Source organism: Toxotes jaculatrix, chromosome 4, assembly GCF_017976425.1.
Source record: "Toxotes jaculatrix isolate fToxJac2 chromosome 4, fToxJac2.pri, whole genome shotgun sequence".
In the NCBI taxonomy this organism is placed as follows: Eukaryota; Metazoa; Chordata; class Actinopteri; family Toxotidae; genus Toxotes; species Toxotes jaculatrix.
This window is the reverse complement of record NC_054397.1, coordinates 19,644,234-19,663,409: the sequence shown is the minus strand read 5'-3', so window position 1 is coordinate 19,663,409 and position 19,176 is coordinate 19,644,234. Positions and strand designations below refer to the sequence as shown.

The 19,176-nt window shown below is 41.6% G+C and overlaps 1 pseudogene; it reads left to right on the top strand.

Annotated features, from left to right (window-relative positions):
* The first annotated feature begins 32 nt into the window (after positions 1-32).
* LOC121181187 lies at positions 33-17,256 on the top strand (annotated as a pseudogene).
* The last annotated feature ends 1,920 nt before the right edge of the window (positions 17,257-19,176 follow it).

The window sequence follows — 19,176 nt, the reverse complement described above, 5'->3', positions numbered from 1 at the left end:
GGGTGCAGTTTCGGAGCCCCACCTCCAGTGGCATGCCCTCTGACCTTCAGCCGGAGCAGTATATATAACACGGGTGGATGAAGGGAAGGCCCCTGGCAGCCAAAATGAAGTCTCTGGTGTCTGTGTGCTGCTTGCTGTCTCTGCTGGCCCTGTCTGCTGCAGGTATGGTGGAGGGTGATGGGGTTTGGGTGAAATATTGAAGATATGTGGCTCTGTTAGTTATTCAGATGTGTGTTGTGTGTGAAACTGAAATGCTGATCCACTGCATTTGGACACATAGATATGAATTTGTTCTGTATCTTTGAGTAAATCAGAACTTTGTATGTCTTGCTTGAACGATCATTGCAGATAATTAATGATGGAACAGGGTTAAGACAGAGTTAAATTACATATTAAATTACATCTATTTATTTATTACCTATGGATTAATATTACACAATCATTTTGCTTCCTGCCAGTTTCAGGTTGTAAGCAAATGGGGTCAAGGTGAGAGCTGCATAAAAGTGTACTGTATGTTACCGTGTGGTGCTGTGCGGAGCTTTGTGGTTGTACAAGTGGAAATGTCAGGGCTGAGGTGTGACACCAGCTGATGGAAACTGTCCTGTCTGCTGCTTATTCTCTCTGCCCTGGAGAGAAACAGAGTGACAGCACTGACAGAGAGGCTTGGACTCACTACAAAGAGACACACACTGTGCTGCAGCCAAAGCAAAAGCTGGCTGAAATGATTAGTTTTCCCACTGGGTCTCTTTCAGTTTGACTGTCCTTTCGCAGCAGTTTTCATGCATGTATGTAACTCCACTCTACCCGTCCGTTTGATGTTACACAGCCACTTGTTGTTGTACAGGCTAACCTTTCATTCCCTGGCTAACAAATTAATGCATTATTTCAACTGATCAAATCAAGCAAATCCAAAATTACAGCTACAACACAGTTTCAGGAAACTGTCAAGTGATTTGTGATACTTGGTTAAAGCTGAGACAGAGAATACCCTTGTCTGTCCTTGCACTGGTTCATTTTGATCCCTGCAAGTTGCCGTAGTCAGGTGTCAGGCATCAGCCAGACAAAGTCGTCACCGGATCCTGTGGCCACCAATGCCATGCACTGATACACATCGTTTTAAGACTTCCAGGAATGTACACACATTTATCATGTACATATGCACACGCACAAAGATTCACTCTCATGACTGAGACTGAAAGACAATTCTAAAGGCATACCCGAGTACATGAGCTGGATTTAATGCCTCAATAAAGCCTCACGAGTCCCACTCTGCTCTGTCTGCAGAGATGCTAATTTGTCATTCCAGTCAGCAGGGTCCATGTCCAGGGGATGTCCCAGCTACAACAGGTGTGACAGAGCTCAGCAGTGGGCATGTAGTATCAGAGTACAGTAGCCCAACAGTTGAGCTGTTTAAAGTTACATAATTAGATAATCAAGTACTATTATAATGAATTGAAGTCCAAAAAAGGAGACTTTTGAATGTATGCAAGCTTATTAACCCATCTTTCATTCAGTCTATTATCCCCAAATTACACAGTAAGCAGGTTGTATGTCATCACTCCTAGTGCTAATGCATTCACTGCTCTCGGTCTTTGAAAAGAGTCTGAGTCACGCGCAGCCACACACTGTTGCAGGGATGTGAGCAATAGTGCGGCAGAGCTGCAGGCCAACCTTATGACAATCACCGGGAGGAGAGGAGTGTCACACCTTCTGAAAATAGGAGTGGGATTATCCCTCCTTCTTTTCACCCACTGACTCATTGTGGGTCTATTTCTGTCTCAAAGATGTACCATCCAGCACCCAGGCACCTGTCCCACTCTATCCCCACGACATCGCGCTCTGCCCAGGCTTCACTGCAGCAACAGCAGGGTCCTGGAGAGGGAAACCGCTACAGAGGCACATTACACTGTACTTTGATAGTGACAAAAACAATCAAAATATTCAGGACCAAGTTAGTAGCACACAAATAATTGAACAGCATACTCATCAACTGATAGTATATTGTATTTTTATTTATTTATGTTGCAAAAATCTGATAGATGTGCGTTGTATTTATGCCAGGAGATATTTAAACTGTGACAGTGAAATAAAAAGGATGCAAGACAGTGCTATCAAAGAGCAAATTTTAAAGCTGCACTGATCAATATTTTACTTTCACAATGGATTAAAAAAATTTAATGTGAAAGGTCCCAATCATAGTGACAAACCCAAAGAGAATTATAACCTAGCTCTGATTCAAATCTTGGGACTCTACCTGCATCCCCCAAATACATGTCATTTCTCTACAATCATGCACAGCGAACCCTTGCCTTGCTCAGTGGCCTGCTCTGTTCTCTGCTCACACAGTAGCCTAAAGCTACAATAAACATGCATCAGGGTACTAAGGCAGGCAGTGACCATCCTTACATTTATATGTAAGGTAACAAGGCAAAGAATCTACAGCCATGTTAGAAGCTCTATGAGGCTCTGCTAATGTACAGTGGAGCTTTGAGCTAAATGCTAACATCAGCATGCTAATATGTTAACAATTATAAAGCTAACATGCTGATTGTTAGGAATAATATTTATCATCATAATTTAGCATTTTAGCATGATAACACTAATTTGCAGCAAGTACAGCTGAGGCTGATGGGAATGGCTATAGTTTTGCAGGTATTTAGTCATAAAAAAAAATGGGCAAATCAGAGCTTTGACCTGTTGATGGCACTGTATGAAAAGTTAAAGGATCCTGAAAGTGGTTATAATTAATCATGAGGGGGGCATGAAAGTATGAACCAAATTTCACGGCAATCCATCCAATAGCTGTTGAGATATTTCCGTCTAAACCACGTTGCTAATGTGATCAAAATTGAATGTACTTGAGAACCTGTTTATTTGGATTTGTCAAATAATGCAGTAATGTATTGTTCTGTTTATTTGTCTGCTAATCCCTTTCATCTTTTTTTATGTTAATCTTGACAGAAATCCCACATTATTATTTTCACATGGGCTGCGTCTCTCATATTTTCCTCCCCCACTGGCACATCTTTTTCCATCTTCCTAATTATGTTAACCTTAATTTGATTTGGCCATCGCTGGCCACTAGCACAGCAGAAAATGATCTCTCTGGTTTATCTCCTTAACTATATCATGGCATGCAGTGTGGGGAAAAACCAGTAAACTAAAACTCAGCTTGTATGATCGCAAAGGCATTGAGTTTACATGATTTGTATGAATAGCAGTTGTTTGAAACTCCATGTTCTTTCAGCAGTTAGCAAGACAGAGGGCTTATCTCCAAATGATGATGTCAAGTTGTACAAATATCTGCTTCCTACATAAACCAGGCAATATATGGATTATTTAACCCATCAGATGAAACAGGAACAAACTGATAACTGTTCATTAAGGACTGACCTTGTTATGTGGGGTCACTTAACTCTGGCAGCCCTTCTTCACCAACTCACTTCAGGATCTTGGCGTCTGCTGCTGTTCATGTTACAATGCAGACGATGCCGTCGCACTATGTCTTTGGACGACATCCAAATTTCCCTCATGGCTCGATCAGAACAGCGTCCGACCACCCTCCTCGGGTTACCTCTCACTAATCTCCCTCTCATTTGGTTCACTCAATTACCGACACCTGCGGTACACTTAAGTCTGGCCAAGACACGTTTAAGGAGCCCCAGGCCCCGCTGCATACCAGAGTGCTGTGCAGGCATGGCTCATACCTTGACCCCTGCCAGTTACAGCAAGGGAGTACACGAAGAATGAGTGACTGTCTCTTGATCTCTGCTCTGCAGTAGCTTCCTCGCATCCACTCACTGTCTCACTCATTGACAAATGATGGCAAAACCAAACACTGGAAATCTATCCATGCTTTCATTTGCAGGTTTGACTGCATTCGTGTTACAATACACAGTGATCACACTCTTACCTTAGCCTTTGCTCAGACTTGAAATGAGACTAGTTCACTGTGACATTGCCAACATCACAATGCACAAAACATGATAGTTTAAAAAAATGATTTTCACACAGTCTGCACAGAACATAGATGCTCAGGGAATATAAGCTTGATGTTCTGGTCACTAATGCTCTCAATCCCCGTAGGAGGTGATAAGCTAACAAAGCTTCTAGATACAAGAGGTGACAAGCAACATGATGAGAACAAAATTGTCTGATGTGTGATTCGGGGCTTTAAAATAGGGGAAAGAAAACGTCATGGGGGATAGTGCAGGAACAGGAGAGTACATGGAGTGCTAGCATTATTTAGGACAGCTAGATGAGTGTTAAGCCTTTCATCCAAGCCCCAAATACAAATGTACTTTGAAGCAGGTGATTTTGGTTTGCTGGGCTCAGCTTTAAGGCTTTACACTGGTACTTTCACACCCACATTGGAAACAGATAGAAGTTAATAGCCATAATACTGCTTGTGTCGCTTCCATGGATACTTCAGGGAAAACCATTTGGTAATGCCCCTTGTGACGTCACGTATGGATTTTTCTTATAGCTGTTTAAAATTTCAGTTGTTGTTGTTATGTCCCTGAAAATCTGAGGCAAAGGCTTTCTATCTGTGATGATAGAAGCCTGATGATTACACTGACTTACCATTTGGTTTCACTTTGCCAAAGAAATCCAAGATGTGTAATAAAGAGGTCGGGAAACCAGGTTACATGATACAAGAATTTCATCCAAAACAACTTCATTAACTTCATCATAGATAAACAGACACAGAAACCAAAACTCCCAAAAGATGTGTTGCATCTGCAGCTAATTGCACAATTCTCATTTTTACAGTATTCTTGCTGTAGCTAGAGTCAGCCAGAGTAATTGAAAACACCCGTGTGGGTGTGTGGTCTTTTAAGAGTCAGGACTGTAGTCTTAGTGCTTGGTTGAACTTCTGGTTAGATGTTGTTAGGTGTCAGGTGTTCTCAGTTTACTTATATGGAAATCTGTATAAAATGTATTTATTGAAAACTGAGTAAATTTAAAATGAATCTCAGCTTGGTAATGCTGTCTAATCAATAAATTGTGTTTAATTTTCAGCCCACTCTGGGCTGGGTGGTGTCAAAGAAGAAATTACTAACTAAAGAAGACACGGAAAGTTTATGAGCTAACACTAAAAATGTCATATCCCCATTTCATAGAATGTTGTTCTGGCTTAAATATGATCAAATAAATACGAATCGAAGCAATATTTTTTAAATAAACACAATGTGACACTGTGAGAGGGGTCACTCATAGTGATGAACCTACAGAGACTTAGCACCTGAATCTGCAGCTCCCCATGGCTTTATTGAGATTTATAGTGAGTTTCATCTCATTGTTTAGCTACTCAGCCCACAACTTGGCCACTGGCGTCATTTTTGCCCTCAACAGGCAGCTGTTTTGAGTGATTAAGTTCTTAAAACCCACTGTGCACTCCCCACTCAGCACAAAACAGCAGACAGACACAGTGAGTGACTAGTTGTTGAGAATAGAGGAGCATTTAGAAGCAAAAGTAGCCACATAGTTCCCTCAGGAGATGGAAGAGACCAAAAACAGAGCTAAAACAAAATGAATATTTGACTTACATTTAGCAGGTTTCCAGAAACAGCACTCCAAACAAATGATCATGTTGGTCACTAACTGTATGTGTAAATTATCAACCACTTGTTAACAAGTTCATCCTGTCATCTTTAAAGGGGATGATACATCAATGCTGTGTTCACAACTCGTTTCAAAACTACTACTAGTTTCTTCTTTAGCATTAGCCCTTTTGCTCATGATGGGCACCGGTCCATGGTCCATAAGATCCTTACGAATGTGTAAAACCCGTAACAGGTGCCTTCAGCTATTAGTCTTCATCCCTCACACTGACCCCATCTTGTAACATGAACCGTAGACATACATTTAGCTGCCTCATATCACATTGTGTGCCACTATGCGTTCCTCTGTCTTAAGACCTCACAGACGGTTATAATTAAATACAGGTCGTAGCCTTGTGCTCTTTGTACACTGTGGATGTGAAGGGTATCTAATGTACATGCATGCATGTGGTGTAACAGAGAGGGAGTCCCCTGTTTTAGATATGATTGCTTTGAAGCCATAGTAACTGGAATCTACTGTATGACGCCGAGCAGTGCTGACGTCTGTTTACCAACATGTGATCTGGACCGTGTGTGTGTGTGTGTGTGTGTGAGCAGCCTGTAAATATTTTCCTCTGCATTTTATTGATCTGAATGAAAGAATTAAACCATCTTTAGTTAGAAAACATTTGCCCCAAACGCTAATTTACCAAGATTAAATGCACAAAATTATTTAGGGGAAGGTACAGACATTAAGGATGGGAATGTTTTACGCCTAATTCTACTGTAATGTAACTTATTACAAAGACACGTAACATTTGAATGTTTTATATTTATAAGAATTATTGGTAGTACTATTGTATTCCCATATATTGTACGTTCAGTCTGGGTTTAGTGGTGTTTATACACAAACTTAAAACAGGTAAACATTCATGTGTATTTCCTTTGATTCATGGAAATTCCTTATCCATAATACATCCATGCACTTTATTCTATTCCAAGCCATCCTGTCCACTCAGCTGTCTTCTTTTAGATTCTCTACACAACTGTCCACTGTATGTCGGCCTCAAATTAGTCCGTGCCTTAGTGTCACCATTCAAGGAGCTGAAATCTGAGTCTCAAATCAGGGCTGTGCTGAGCATCTGATCTGCTGTGTTCTTACACAGTGACTGAGCATTGGTCAAACGCTGACGTAACAAACAAAGGTGATTGGTGGTTGCAGATGTCCAGCTAGTTCACACCGTGCAGTCTGATAGGAATACACTCCCAGTGCATTTGTTTTGCTTTGTGTTTTTCAGCCTTATGGATGTGTGTTGCTTTGAAGAAAACATCTCAGTCACTATAAATGCTGTACTTATTAACATTAAAATACTTCCTCTGAGCTAGTTAGTTAATAGGTGGAATATATCAGGCCTCTGTCATTGTGCATATGTTTTTTTTGATCAGGGATGAATTCTATACTGTTTTCCTTCAAGGTCTTTTTTTTTATCTTGTTGTAAAACATTGGTGATAGAACATTTGGAGTCAAAATATATCTATAAGCTGAGCTGTTTGAAAAAGAGACACAAGTAAGCCTGTCCTCTGTCACCCTCACAGATCTCCTGGCAGGGGCCTCCATACAAGATGAGGAGCCTCTGGTGCATCTGCAGCTCCAGCAGCCAGAGGGAGACCTCTTCTCCTGTGGATGTGACACTACAGAGGAGCACGCCAGCCAGAGCTCCTCCAACGACACACCAGCCCCGGAGAGGGCCATGTGTCAACCATGCAAACCTCCGTCAGCTTTAAGCACTGATGCTGAAGAAGAAGAGCCAGCCTCCACATCAGAGAATGAAGAGATGGCGGAGGAGGAAGCAGCTTCCACTGAGGAGGTGGCAAGTGAGGGAGAAGAAGAGCAGGAGGAGGCAGTTTCCCAGGATGAGGTAGTAGAGGAAGAAGATGAGGTGATGTCTGAGGAAGAAGGTGAGGTAGAGGCTTCAGAGGAGGCTGAGTCACTGGAGGATCAAAGTGTAGAGGAGGAGGAAGAAACTGGGGAGGTTGCATCATCTGAAGAGGAAGAGGAGGAGAAAACTGTGGAAGGAGAGGATGAAGCAGATGAGGGTTTATCTCATGAGGAAGAGGAAGTGACTGGACCTCAGGAAGAAGTTACAGAAGATGAGGAAACTGCTGCTGAAGATGAAGTTGAAGAGATAGTTGAGGGACCAGAAGGTGAAGACACACAGGAGGACACAGAGGCAGCAGCTGAGGAGGAGGAGGAGGAGGAGGAGGAGGAGGAGGGGGAGGGGGAGGAAGAGCATGTGGAAACTGTCCTGAACCAGGCTGTAGAGGAGGAAGCTACTGTTGCTGAGGATGCAGCTGAGGAGGAGGTTGCTGAACCAGAAGCAGAACCAGAGGAGGTTCCTGCAGCAGACTCAGAAACAGAGCCAGAAGTCCCAGCAGAATCTGAGGCTGAACCTGAAGTGGCCCCAGAGCCTGAGACTGAAGTGGTTTCAGAGCCAGAACCAGAGCCAGAAATCAGCTCAGAGCCAGAGGTGATCTCAGGGTCTGAACCAGAACCAGAAGTGATTCCTGAAGTAGACCCACAGTCTGTTGTGGAGGAAGTTACACCAGAACCTGTTGAGGAAGTAGCTTTGGTGGATGTACCAGTGGAAACCACAGTGGAGGAAGCTCCTGCAGTGGAAGAGGCTCCTGCTCAGGAGGAGGCAACAGTGGAGGAGGTGACTTCAGAGGAGCCCACAGAGTCTCATGCCAAAGGTATATAATAACACCATGTAAATTTATATATCTATATCTAACAAGTAAATCTGCAGCACTAAGGTAAACTTTTACTTTAGTGAAAAAGAGACACAACACAACATCACATCTTCATTCTCAGCTCCAAGTAGAGTAGGAGGGATCCTGTGACCGTAAATCTGTCCCCATCCTGTTGGTAGCTCTGTAATTAAGGAAGCATGCCATTATCTGGTGTCTGGGTGTTGACACTTACTATAAAAGATGATGGCAGAGTCTTAAAAGAGCTCCTCATCTCATGCTCTGATCCCACTTCATTACTTCATTCATTACAGCAGGTTGAAGTGTCATTGGAAGCAGTTTAATGTGAGGTGTGCTGTCTTTTTTTGACCTGGTTGTTAAAAATGCTAATAATTTCAGAGTTGTGAAAAGCTTTCTTTAGATTTTTATTGTAGCATGAGTACTGTTACTTTTTTAGATTTGTATCCTCTATGCACTGTGAGTTATACTTACATATATTTATCTCTCTATTTATATCATCTCCATATATCATATTCAGTGTAATGATAGAATGTAAGAAAGCTTTTTTTGGTCTCGTTCAGTATCAGCTGCCAAAAATGTTTCCTTGTGGACTTATTTGTTGACTGAGTGTGAGCTCGAGATGAACCATTTAGAAACTTTAGGTCAACCTAAGTCCTGTTTACTCTGTCAGTTGTTTCTAAGTTATAACCAATGGTTCCTGTTTCCAGTCTTTATGCCAAGATGAGCTTGAAAAAGGTGTCAATCTTCTCTACAAGAAAACGACTAAGGGTATTTTCCCAAAATGTTTAACTAGTCCTTTAATTCGTGCAGACAACCCCCCTGGATGAACCATTCAACTGCTAACACTGCTAACTGGAAATTAGTTGTAGGACATCCAGACCAAAATCCATTTATAAATGATTTAATCACATTTGCTAAAAACAAGTAAAGCTGGAGGAAGATTCAAAGGGATTTTTCACAACCTGGCAACGGAAAAGTTGTTAAAGCACTCATAAAATTTTACAAACCCATTACCTACGACTTTTAAACCTCATATAAAGTATGCTTTGTGAGATTTGGAAATTTGATTCTTGTTTTAATGGATACATTGAACTGATAGGTCTCTATCTTTCTGTTCTCGCGTCTCCCTCTCTTTCTCTCTCAGGCATGCCAAACTCCCAGAATATGACACTGTGTGTAGCTAAAGAGGAATTAGCAACAACCTGTGGTACAGAAATAAACAGACTGAAATAGCAGAGGAAAGGAATAGACAGATAGATGGACAACAGCATGATATAACAGTTGGGCCTGTACTCAGCACAGATGGTCTGGTCACTCACAGCTAAAGGAAGCCATTTACCCGGGGGATCATATTCATTTTGTAACCATGTCGGCAGAGTTCTCACTATTAAATGCTTTTGGAAACTTCAGTGGAGAAGACACTGTGGTTTATTTTAAAGATATGACGCTGTCACAAACTGAATGCTACAGAAATATGCAAAATAGTTTTCAAGGTCTTCTTTGTCAGGTTAAACATTAATAATTTCCTACAGGCAAATGCATGTCAATGGCTTCTGACCTTAACAGTTCATTGACAGTCTGATCCTCTGATCAGGAGATGAGGCATCGGGCCAGAAGCTGAGGGACCGCTCCCACATTGAGGACACACTACGACTGGCTACTGCTGAACCCTCAACAGAGTTCTCAGGTAAGAAACAAGCTGAAACAAGTGTCTCAGAATCACTGACATATAAGAAAATATCTATGTCCTGTCCTTACATGTGAAAGAGTCCTAACACGACCACAAGTACATGTGCACGCAAACACATCCTCCTGATCAAAAACTGGACCCTCAGTGATAACACTGCTGTGCTGCCCACCTTCTCAAATGTCTTCTGCTGCGGAAATGCCTGGAATTCTGGACTGAAATGAAAATGCAGCAGAATGTTTACAGCTACTTTGTCAATGGGAAAGAAAAACAGATGTTTTTCAATGTGAACAAAAGGAAGCTTGAGACAATTTTGGGGGCTTTTCTGCTCAAACTATTCTGAAAATTGCTTCATGATGTGTCTAGGTCCCGGGGCCTTAAATGTGTGTGTGTGTGTGCTTGTATCTGCGTGTGCGTGTGTGTGTGTGTGTGTGCGTGAGCATGCAGACATGTCTTGAGGCAGGTGATTAATCAGTGCAAATGTGTAACTCTGTCCTCAGCATGAAAGCCTCTCTGTTCTGTTAAACCAGATTCATTTCAACGAGGCCAAAGTGCTGCAGCAGAGCCAGTGTCTTAATCACCTCAGCTAAATTCAATAAACTTATTGAGGACAATTCATCATGTACTGCCAAAGCAATTGTTGTAATCAGTAATGGTAGCGAGAACATTAATAATACTCTTGTCCAAAATGTCTTCTCATCATCATATCCTAATTATTACATCTAAATTCTCTCTCGCTCTCTCTTTCTCTTTAGCTGCTATGAAGAAGCTGTTGAACATCTACCACACAGCCATCAAGCCAATGGAACAAGCCTACAAGTACAATGAGCTCAGGCAGCATGAAGTCACAGGTAACAGGTTCCAGTTGGAGATTAAACAGCATTTACAGTACAGTACAGTTTGCTTATATAGGCAAATATCACAAACAGTGTATTGAGCTTTTATAGGTCCACAGGGGAAAACCAACTCTTGGTAATGAGCTGTTACGTGTGTTTATAACTTGAAATGCGGTTCAGTTCATGAACTGTAAAGTGAACTCTAAAGTTACATTAAAAGTGTAAAAATGTGCATTTCAAATGCCTCCCTGAGACTAGTATACATCCTTCTGTTGAGTATGTGAATCAGAAACAACAACTCTGACAGCAAGCCACATAAAACAAGAAACAGGCAAATACAAATACCTCAGATACAACTGCTCTGCCATTAAATGGCTGATAATTAACTTCTCCTGTTTCCTTTTCAAACAAGTAACAGTCGAGTATAAAACAGTAATGGTGCCTCTAGCCAAAATTACTCAGTGGAAATCCATAAGCAGCACGTCATACCCACTCACCTGTGTGCCTTTATCAGCTCAGCACACTGTGAAACACATACAGTACAGTACATGGTTTAATGAACAGGAGTTGCACAGAAACAGTGAAGTACAAATAAAGTCATAATTAAGTAGAAATAGAGCCAGGACCTGACATTATTTAAACCAGGCACACAGAGAAGCACAATAAGGTCTCTGTCTGCTGAAAATTAAAGGGAACGCTGTGTGGGCCAGACTCCCGACAACTTTGTTCCAACACTTGAGGGCAGACAGTATTATTTATACTAAGGAGCAGGATGAAGCAGGATGTGTCATGTGACTCTGGGACACCTTGTGGTGCAGAATGGAAGGACATGTTCACAATCAGAGGCATTTAAAGGCAGTCATTTAAACATCAGTGCATTTATCACAAAGTTTATCATTAAAACCAAGAAGGATTTATTCCTTTCGAACAATTCATTTGTTCAGCAATTTCATGGAAGTTGCCTGTTATGCTTCGAGATGTCATGTGTGCTAAGTTGACCTTTTGGCCTGAGGATGGCGCGGGAGGGGAGCTCATGAAGTTGTCAGGGGAGCATGAATGTGCTCAGTACCACTGATTTAAATTTGCCAGTTTAATTTGGATATTTCCTGCACACAAGTGGAAGTTTTAACCAAAAGCAGGAGGTGGCATGAGAGAATAACCCCAAATTCCTTGAATTGTGGTTGCAGCTAAATAATCTCAGCTGTGCATCATTCAAAAAATTTAACAAAACAATCATCCAATGAACCAAACGCATGCACAAACTATTTTGAAACATCAAATGCAATAAATCAAGAGCTGTGTATTCATCTGTATAGTGCAAGATACTGTTGCAGTTCAGTGTAGGATCCTAAAAAAGGCACATTTTTGTCTAAAGCTGATTTTTTTTCTCCATTTCTCTCCGTCCTTTTCATTCTGTGTGTCTCTGACTCTCACACACACGAACACTGCAGACGCTGAGATCACCTCCAAGCCCATGGTTTTGTTTCTGGGACCCTGGAGTGTCGGCAAGTCCTCCATGATCAACTACCTGCTGGGTCTTCACGGCACCTCTCAGCAACTCTACACAGGTTTGCACTGAAAAACCTGCTCTTCCGTGACACAGCTCATCAGCGGCAAATCTGACACCGGACACACCCACTGTCCATTGATTACAAGAGTAAATCACCAGGGTTGCAATGAATAAACCACAAGTTACTCACTCTTTCACAAGACCCAATACTAAGGCAGGACCAAATACTGCCGTTTCGCTTGAAAGAAGACTGTAACTTCATGAACAGCAGCTCTTATGTCCTCAAGCAACAACAGCAAAATAACTCACACAAAATCTTGGTGTATTTTCCAATATTTTCACAAGAGAACGTGTTATCTCTTTTTTCTACATTGTGTCACTATAAAAACTTAGTGTACTGCAACTAATGTGTCTGTTAGGATACAGTTATATGATAAATTAATAAACTGATAGTGATTAAGTTAACTAAAGACATGTTAACATGTTAGTTACTGAGGAGATATGAAGGTGTTATTGTGTCAGTTAAGGCTCAATTAGCTAGTAATTTAGCATTAACAAAGCACATGTAACTGATGCTTAGTTAAAGCAAAGTTACTCGCTAATTAAGCATTATTTTTTTTATAAAAGTAAAGTAGTAAAGCAAATCACAAATATCAGGTAAAATAAAACCAATCAACAAATAAGTTTAACCCATGGATACAATGATTGTAAATCATTCCCTCTTCATCCTTCCGCCAGGTGCTGAGCCCACCACCTCTGAGTACACAGTCATGATGCATGGTGAAAAGTTTCGGACCATAGAGGGCATTGTTATGGCAGCAGACAGCTCGCGGTCCTTCTCTCCCCTGGAGAAGTTTGGCCAAGGCTTCCTCGAGCGACTGGTGGGCATCGAGATGCCCCACAAGCTGCTGGAGAGGGTCACCATTGTCGACACACCCGGCATCATTGAGAACCGCAAACAGCAGGAAAGAGGTGATCATTAAGGATGGAAATGTTTTCATATCAAAGCAGCAGATAGACAATATTCATTATGTTTTATTTGGTTCCATTGTCCTGCCAAAAAATATTACCTACCATCATAATGAAAAAGATTCTGAAACAGCATCAGTGAGTGTATTGATGCTTCTCCATAATCGCTGCTGTTTTTGGCAGTGGGACTCCCTCCACTAAAACTTCAACACAGGCTTATACACACAGTTATGTAGGTGTGGTCAGGGTGGAAGCTCAATGCATCAGTTAGTGACTGAGATCAGCAGTCTCTGTTTTCAGTGTAGGTGCACTCAGTACATCAGTATCATCTGACAGTAACTCTACATACAATATCAAAGCAACACACACACACACACACACACACACACAGAGGCTGCCAGGCAGTCTAATTAGCCTGTAATCACTTGTAAACAGACACACATACCACAGCCATAAGAAGTAATGTGTCAAATATTAAATATTGTGCAGTGAATTGTGTTTATTTATGATGTGTTTTTAACAGACTTCTTCGTCACTAAGCTTTGTACAGAAAACAAAGGATGCAGACTAATAAAAAACATGAACATTTGTGTCTGTTACAATGTGAGATTTTGGTATTGAAATGAATGGTTTCCTTGTACCCAACTGAGTTCAAAAACATATCATATAAAAGTCTGGGCTTGAATCTTTTGTGTGATTTTGGAAAAGTGACCTCTGACTTCCTGTTTTCCCTTGTATGCTATTTCATGAAGAAAATAATCCCATGGACAATGAGCTTCACCTTTGCTTCTGATCTCTTACATTCCTCCTCTCCCTCAGGTTATCCTTACAACGATGTGTGCCAGTGGTTCATTGATCGAGCTGATCTGATCTTCCTGGTGTTCGACCCCACCAAGCTGGATGTCGGTGGCGAGCTGGAGATGCTCTTCAGGCAGATGAAGGGACGCGAGTCCCAGATCCGCCTCATTCTCAACAAAGCTGACAGTCTTACCAACCAGGACCTGATGAGGGTCTACGGGGCCCTGTTCTGGAGCATGGCACCGTTAATCAACGTCACAGAGCCCCCTCGGGTTTATGTCAGCTCCTTCTGGCCTCAGGAATACGCTGCAGACACCAGCCGAGAGCTCTTCATGAAAGAGGAGACCTCTCTGCTGGAGGACCTCAACCAGGTACAACTTCCTGAACACATTTTCAAGAGTTTAATATACTCATGAGGTCTCAGAGATACACAGGCTGTAATGTTTTTTTCAATACTGAAGATCTAAGCAGACTAATCCTCTCCATATTTCCATAATTCAACATTTTTAATCTGTTTATCTTCTCTATCTCCCTCTGTCCGTTCTTGTTTCTCTCTCTTTCTCCCTTGCAGGTGATTGAGAACCAGATGGAGAACAAGATCGCTTTCATCCGCCAGCACGGCATCCGTGTGCGCATCCATGCCCTGCTGGTGGATCGCTACCTCCAGACATACTATGACAAGCTGGGCTGGTTTAGCGATCCCTACGAGGTGTTCCAAGACATTGTCAGTGACCCGGACAAGTACTACATCTTCAAGTCCATTCTGGCCAAGACCAACGTCAGCAAGTTTGACCTGCCCAACAAGGAGGCCTACCAGGACTTCTTCGGTGTGAACCCTGTTTCCGGCTTCAAGCAACTCTCCTCCCACTGCAGCTGGACCGGCGGCTGTCTGCTGGAGAAGATAGAGAAAGCCATCTCGCACGAGCTCCCAGCTCTGCTCAGCAGCGTCAGCAAGGCCACAGGCTTGCCTGCCCCAGCAAAGGCTGAGCCAACAACCCCACCACCTCTCCCCGGTACCTGCGAAGGTCCCGGGTGCGAAGAGAAACCCAAGAATCGCTGGAGGAGGCAGTGAGATGAGGGAGAAGGGCGCAGGAGGAGGAACAGAGGAGACAGATGGCAGCAGCAGCAGCAGCCCGAGGGTTTCCTGAATGTAATCCCCACTGCTGTGATTTTCAGGACAGGATGTGGGGACACTGAGCAGAGACAGAGAACGAGAGAGAAAGGCAATAGAATATGTGCAAAGATCTAAAGTACCCAGCAGACCTGAGTCAGATAGTGTATAAGAATACTTCTTGTTTTTATATGTGCAATGTTCCAGATGGATGGGTTTTACTACACTGGGGACAGCTTACAGAAAAGTATACCCAGTTCATTTTCAAATACTTTTCTATGACTGACTTACAATTCTCTGCTTCACATTGTCCTTTATGACACCTGTCTAGTACTTGTGTAGGTAAAAACAAACAATGAAAAGTGTTTGCACGTAGTATTCTTTACTAGAGTTTGGAAGAAAAAAGTGTAGAAAAAGAGGCATGTTGTCAACTTTCTATCTGAGGCCATTGCTGTCTGCAAAGAGTGAATGTGTCCAGAGGAGGAAAAGGTGGAGGAAAAAACCAAAGGCTTTTGTTTCCACACAACTGCTCATGATACGTTAATGAAATCTGAGAATGATTGTTTTCTTGTTTCGCACTGTTTTCAAGTTTGTACATTATTTATTCAAGTTTCTTTCTTCAGAGAAAGATGCTGGCAGTGACTATGCTCCTCCAGAGATGAGTGCTGCCACTCGTATGTCTTCTGTGTTGTTTGCAAAGTCTGAAGATTCTGTCAAATCTGCTGTGATGTGTTTTTACAGTTAAACCCGTGTAGGCCAACATCATGTCAGGGCACATATTTTCATTGGTGGGACGATAAAGTAGACAGCGGGGTACTCTCACAGTGTTTTATTTATCAGTGATTCAACCATGTTTAGTAACTGTATTGAACTGCACTACTGCCATTTTTCTTTGTATGGTTTTCTTTCTATCTTCATTATAGAAACAAGTTTTGTTTCACCATTTCTCAGTGCTGCACTGGGACTGAACTGACTGATAACAGCTATGGTATTTTCCTCAAAACTCCATCATTTAATTGTAGCTCTCTGTCCATGTAAGTTTGTATTTGTGGCCTTTTCAGCCAGATTTACCTCAACATGGCTGCATATTACATGGGCATTTCCTTTAAAATGTAATCTTTTCCTTGTTCTTTTAGGTCTGTATGTAATTGTCGGTCTATTGCGTGATTTCTTTTGAGTAAACAACAACAAAAAAATCTGCGAAGACTTTTTCCTTTGTGAGGCTACAAAGACATCACAGATAAAATCTCTTACATTGAAACGGTATATAATTCATATCATTTGGTTCTTTAGCAGCAAAATGCAGTGAAGGGTTGTGGGGTGGTTCTGTGTGGGACAGGACACTCAGCTTCGGTTTGGACATACTGTGCTTTCAAAGTAAAATGTTGCAGTCTAATTTGTTCATACATCATATGGATTAGAAGCGTGGTTAAATGTGTAACAGTCGGGTGAGCATACATCTGCCCAAAGCCCCTGTTAAGAGAAAAATAAAAAATGCTGTTCTTTGATGGCTGTTGGTTAAATATCCCCTGCAGTGACTGAAAACAGCCACCAGGAGGCACCTCCGTTCAACGTGTTAATCAGACATAACAGTGTGTGGTAGAAAGAAAGAAGTTTTGTCTTTTTATCAGCTGCTGAAGTTTAAGTTTAATAGACGAAAACCCCCCAAGCCAATGGAAAATTTCCCTACTACAGAGGATAAAGCATGAAGGAAACATCTCCATGTTTCTTCCATGTGTTTTAAGAACCTATCCTTTCTTATGGTTTGTCATGATCTTGTTCTAATCTTAGTTTTGTCAAGTTAGGTATAATTTCATTCAAAGCGGTTTTCGGTTCATTTAAAACCAAAGGAACTTATTGGATGAGAGGAGGAACATCTTCAAGATACACAACCAAGTCCAGCTGTCCCAGATTCAGCTCCTCTTGGATTCAAAGCAGTGTGTTCTTTGTGTTTGCCAAAAAGATTAAACATGTAAATTCAGTCATGCAAAGCTGTATTTGCATATAGCAATTTGTTACAAATGGCATAACTAACTGTGACTTTCTCTTTGAGGAAATGTACAGTAACACAGCATTACAATGACATTTTGGCACATCTGACTAATTTGCTACCAGCAAACTACCAGCTTATTTCAGCCTTCAGATTTTCACAGTTAAGATGGTTTTGTCAACTGATTTTGAGCTGTGTGTGCTCATGTGGGGATAAAGGCTGGTGCACACTTAGTGTGGCTATGAACGTCTGAATCATCTGCCCACATCTCAGATTTGTTCAGTGAATCAAATAGAATGAATAAAGTTACACATGGTGACAATTCAGTCAGACTGACAGGGTGAAATATAAAGCTCACTGCTTTAAAAACAAAAAAAGAAAAACTTGAAGCCAATAACAAAATGTTATCCATATAAATACATGCAATGCAAAATTTCAAATATTCTGCCATAAATATTTTCTTTCTACTAAGGCTCCTTCATAACTGTCAGTGTCACATGGGAACCTGAATACAATGACATAAGTATTTTAAATATTTACATATTGTTTCTTCTTCTTTATTTTCCTGCTGTGGGCCTAGAAAATATATGGATGGATCATTGTCCTTTTGCCTGTTTGTGTAGAGTTTAGTTAAGAGAGAGAGACGCTGGTTTGAGCACTGGGAGGCCACAGTATCCTGGTTGGTTAGCTATGGACTTGATAATGCACAGGATACATCGTCTGAGAACTATAAATATCTGTACCAAATTTTGTGACAGTCCACCCAATAGTTGTAGGTACGTAGTTGAGTCTGGACCAAAGTGGTGGAACTACTGACCCACCAGAAGACGGTGCCGTCCTAAAATCATGGTGCTAGCATGGATGAAACAGCTAATATTGGACATAGGCTTTGAAGAGGTAGAATACACTGAAGGAAAACCCCCCTCACCATTTCATAGAAGAGGCGTTAAGTCAAGTTGTCTCCAAACTTTCTGGTGACCTGTTCCACAGAGCCACCAGAGAACATACAAATGTCTCCTGAGTGATGCTTCTTTTAAATACCTGCAAGACAACCTGAAGCTGGGCCCTCAACTCTAGCAAAAAGTTTTTTTTTTTTCCCCAGCAGTCAATAAAACTGTGACGCAAACACACGTGGCATCAACATACCTGTGCACATGCAGTCGGCGTTAGATGTGTAAATATGTGTTTGAGCTCATATTCTGTGCATAATCTGTGTTTGCTGAGCTGACAGGCAGCACTGCCAGGTTTCAGTCACAGTGTTAACACAGACTTATCAGCGTAGCTTTATCAGCTCTACAAGCAGGCCTCTCTTGTAAGCTCTTCAACATCAGAACGCACGCACACACAAACACACGCCACCCACATGTCATGTACACACACACATATAAACACACACCCTTGCACGATAGACTGAGGGTTACTTTTTTTATTGGATTCAAAGTTTAAACATTATTGCTTCTTTAAAGGAGGAGGATATGCACACACACACACACACTGAATCAGTGTGTCACCTTGTTTATCTTCTTCCCATTCACCTGCTGTTCACAATCTCATCACTTCACTACCTCTGTTTAGAAATGCTGTGGTCCATTGAAACGCTAATGAAGCACATACCACCGTGGATATTTGATGTCCAACATGTCATAGCCATAAATAACAATACTTCTGTGTTTCCTCTTCAACATTTGCCAGGGATATTTGCTATTGTGTTGTAAGTCACAGCACTGTAAACCATCCATCTTTCTTCCTCATTGCTTTCCCTTCCTTGATATACTTGGCCTTGAGACCAGACGAAACAGATCAGTTAACCATACTTCAGGCATGTCTTGAAGACATAAAGGCCTGGATGACCTGTAACTTTCTTCTTCTGAATTCAGACAAAACTGAGGTTATTTTGTTTGGTCCCAAACACCTCAGAAACAGTTTATCTAATCATATAGTTACTCTGGATGGCATTAATTTA